Below are 4,598 nucleotides of genomic sequence, written 5' to 3' on the forward strand. Positions count from 1 at the left end.
CCTCGTGGTTTTGAACACCTCGATCACCTCCCCTTAACCTTCGCTGTTCCAAGGAGAACAACCCTGGCTTCTCCAGTCTCTCCACATAATTGGGACCATTCATGTAATCCCCGCTGCACCCTCTCCAAGTCCTTCACATCTTCCCTGAAGGGTGCTCCATCGAGGGGTGAACCAGGGACTTCGAAATGTTCAGCAGAACGTCCTTACTTCAACACTCCATGCCTTTGTTTATAAAGCTAAGGACCCCACATGCATTTTAATAGTTCCTCAACTTATCCTGCAATTCTACAGTTTCATATTATCTGCAAACTTTGAAATGATGCCCCGTATACCCAAGCCCCAGGCATCAGCACAGAGCAAGACAACTGCAGCAAGCACACATTAAAAGGAGACACTTCAGACTTGCTCCGCTCCTAAAGCACCGATTCTCACTGGGGTACGGGTCCCACACACACTGACTCTCACTGGGGTACAGTCCCACACACACTGACTCTCACTGGGGTACGGTCCCACACACACTGACTCTCACTGGGGTACAGTCCCACACACACTGACTCTCACTGGTGTACAGTCCCACACACACTGACTCTCACTGGGGTACAGTCCCACACACACTGACTCTCACTGGGGTACAGTCCCACACACACTGACTCTCACTGGGGTACGGGTCCCACACACACTGACTCTCACTGGGGTACAGTCCCACAAACACTGACTCTCACTGGGGTACGGGTCCCACACACACTGACTCTCACTGGGATACAGTCCCACACACACTGACTCTCACTGGGGTACGGGTCCCACACACACTGACTCTCACTGGGGTACAGTCCCACACACACTGACTCTCACTGGGGTACGGGTCCCACACACACTGACTCGCACTGGGGTACAGTCCCACACACACTGACTCTCACTGGGGTACAGTCCCACACACACTGACTCTCACTGGGGTACAGTCCCACACACACTGACTCTCACTGGGGTACAGTCCCACACACACTGACTCTCACTGGGGTACGGGTCCCACACACACTGACTCTCACTGGGGTACAGTCCCACAAACACTGACTCTCACTGGGGTACGGGTCCCACACACACTGACTCTCACTGGGATACAGTCCCACACACACTGACTCTCACTGGGGTACAGTCCCACACACACTGACTCTCACTGGGGTACGGGTCCCACACACACTGACTCTCACTGGGGTACAGTCCCACACACACTGACTCTCACTGGGGTACGGGTCCCACATACGCTGACTCTCACTGGGGTACAGTCCCACACACACTGACTCTCACTGGGGTACAGTCCCACACACACTGACGCTCACTGGGGTACAGTCCCACACACACTGACTCTCACTGGGGAACAGTCCCACACACACTGACTCTCACTGGGGTACAGTCCCACACACACTGACTCTCACTGGGGTACGGGTCCCACATACGCTGACTCTCACTGGGGTACAGTCCCACACACACTGACTCTCACTGGGGTACAGTCCCACACACACTGACTCTCACTGGGGTACGGGTCCCACATACGCTGACTCTCACTGGGGTACAGTCCCACACACACTGACTCTCACTGGGGTACGGGTCCCACATACGCTGACTCTCACTGGGGTACAGTCCCACACACAATGACTCTCACTGGGGTACGGGTCCCACACACACTGACTCTCACTGGGGTACGGGTCCACACACACTGACTCTCACTGGGGTACGGTCCCACACACACTGACTCTCACTGGGGTACAGTCCCACACACACTGACTCTCACTGGGGTATGGTCCCACACACACTGACTCTCACTGGGGTACAGTCCCACACACACTGACTCTCACTGGGGTACGGGTCCCACACACACTGACTCTCACTGGGGTACAGTCCCACAAACACTGACTCTCACTGGGGTACAATCCCACACACACTGACTCTCACTGGGGTACAGTCCCACACACACTGACTCTCACTGGGGTACAGTCCCACACACACTGACTCTCACTGGGGTACAGTCCCACACACACTGACTCTCACTGGGGTACAGTCCCACACACACTGACTCTCACTGGGGTACAGTCCCACACACACTGACTCTCACTGGGGTACAGTCCCACACACACTGACTCTCACTGGGGTACAGTCCCACACACACTGACTCTCACTGGGGTACAGTCCCACACACACTGACTCTCACTGGGGTACAGTCCCACACACACTGACTCTCACTGGGGTACGGGTCCCACATACGCTGACTCTCACTGGGGTACAGTCCCACACACACTGACTCTCACTGGGGTACGGGTCCACACACACTGACTCTCACTGGGGTACGGGTACCACACACACTGACTCTCACTGGGGTACGGGTCCACACACACTGACTCTCACTGGGGTACAGTCCCACACACACTGACTCTCACTGGGGTACAGTCCCACACACACTGACTCTCACTGGGGTACAGTCCCACACACACTGACTCTCACTGGGGTACAGTCCCACACACACTGACTCTCACTGGGGTACAGTCCCACACACACTGACTCTCACTGGGGTACAGTCCCACACACACTGACTCTCACTGGGGTACGGGTCCCACACACACTGACTCTCACTGGGGTACAGTCCCACACACACTGACTCTCACTGGGGTACGGTTCCCACACACACTGACTCTCACTCGGGTACGGGTCTCACACACACTGACTCTCACTAGGGTACGGGTCTCACACACACTGACTCTCACTGGGGTACAGTCCCACACACACTGACTCTCACTGGGGAACAGTCCCACACACACTGACTCTCACTGGGGTACAGTCCCACACACTGACTCTCACTGGGGTACAGTCCCACACACACTGACTCTCACTGGGGTACAGTCCCACACACACTGACTCTCTCTGGGGTACGGGTCCCACACACACTGACACAACACTGGGGTACAGTCCCACACACACTGACTCTCACTGGGGTACAGTTCCACACACACTGACTCTCACTGGGGTACAGTCCCACACACACTGACTCTTACTTGGGTACGGGTCCCACACACACTGACTCTCACTGGGGTACGGGTCCCACACACTCTGACTCTCGCTGGGGTACAGTCCCACACACACTGACTCTCACTGGGGTACAGTCCCACACACACTGACTCTCACTGGGGTACGGGTCCCACACACACTGACTCTCACTGGGGTACAGTCCCACACACACTGACTCTCACTGGGGTACGGGTCCCACACACACTGACTCTCACTGGGGTACGGGTCCCACACACACTGACTCTCACTGGGGTACAGTCCCACACACTGACTCTCACTGGGGTACAGTTCCACACACACTGACCATCACTGGGGTACGGGTCCCACACACTGACTCTCACTGGGGTACAGTTCCACACACACTGACTCTCACTGGGGTACAGTCCCACACACACTGACTCTCACTGGGGTACAGTTCCCCACACACTGACTCTCACTGGGGTACAGTCCCACACACACTGACTCTCACTGGGGTACAGTCCCACACACACTGACTCTCACTGGGGTACAGTCCCACACACACTGACTCTCACTGGGGTACAGTTCCACACACACTGACTCTCACTGGGGTACAGTCCCACACACACTGACTCTCACTGGGGTACAGTCCCACAGACACTGACTCTCACTGGGGTACGGGTCCCACACACACTGACTCTCACTGGGGTACAGTAGTACACACACTGACTCTCACTGGGGTACAGTCCCACACACACTGACTCTCACTGGGGTACAGTTCCACACACACTGACTCTCACTGGGGTACAGTCCCACACACACTGACTCTCACTGGGGTACGGGACCCACACACACTGACTCTCACTGGGGTACGGGTCCCACACACTCTGACTCTCGCTGGGGTACAGTCCCACACACACTGACTCTCACTGGGGTACAGTCCCACACACACTGACTCTCACTGGGGTACGGGTCCCACACACACTGACTCTCACTGGGGTACAGTCCCACACACACTGACTCTCACTGGGGTACGGGTCCCACACACACTGACTCTCACTGGGGTACAGTCCCACACACACTGACTCTCACTGGGGTACAGTCCCACACACACTGACTCTCACTGGGGTACAGTCCCACACACACTGACTCTCACTGGGGTACAGTCCCACACACACTGACTCTCACTGGGGTACGGGTCCCACACACACTGACTCTCACTGGGGTACAGTCCCACAAACACTGACTCTCACTGGGGTACGGGTCCCACACACACTGACTCTCACTGGGATACAGTCCCACACACACTGACTCTCACTGGGGTACGGGTCCCACACACACTGACTCTCACTGGGGTACAGTCCCACACACACTGACTCTCACTGGGGTACGGGTCCCACACACACTGACTCTCACTGGGGTACAGTCCCACACACACTGACTCTCACTGGGGTACGGGTCCCACATACGCTGACTCTCACTGGGGTACAGTCCCACACACACTGACTCTCACTGGGGTACAGTCCCACACACACTGACTCTCACTGGGGTACAGTCCCACACACACTGACTCTCACTGGGGA

This window comes from Pristiophorus japonicus, unplaced genomic scaffold (genome assembly GCF_044704955.1).
Source record: "Pristiophorus japonicus isolate sPriJap1 unplaced genomic scaffold, sPriJap1.hap1 HAP1_SCAFFOLD_2640, whole genome shotgun sequence".
Lineage (NCBI taxonomy): Eukaryota > Metazoa > Chordata > Chondrichthyes > Pristiophoridae > Pristiophorus > Pristiophorus japonicus.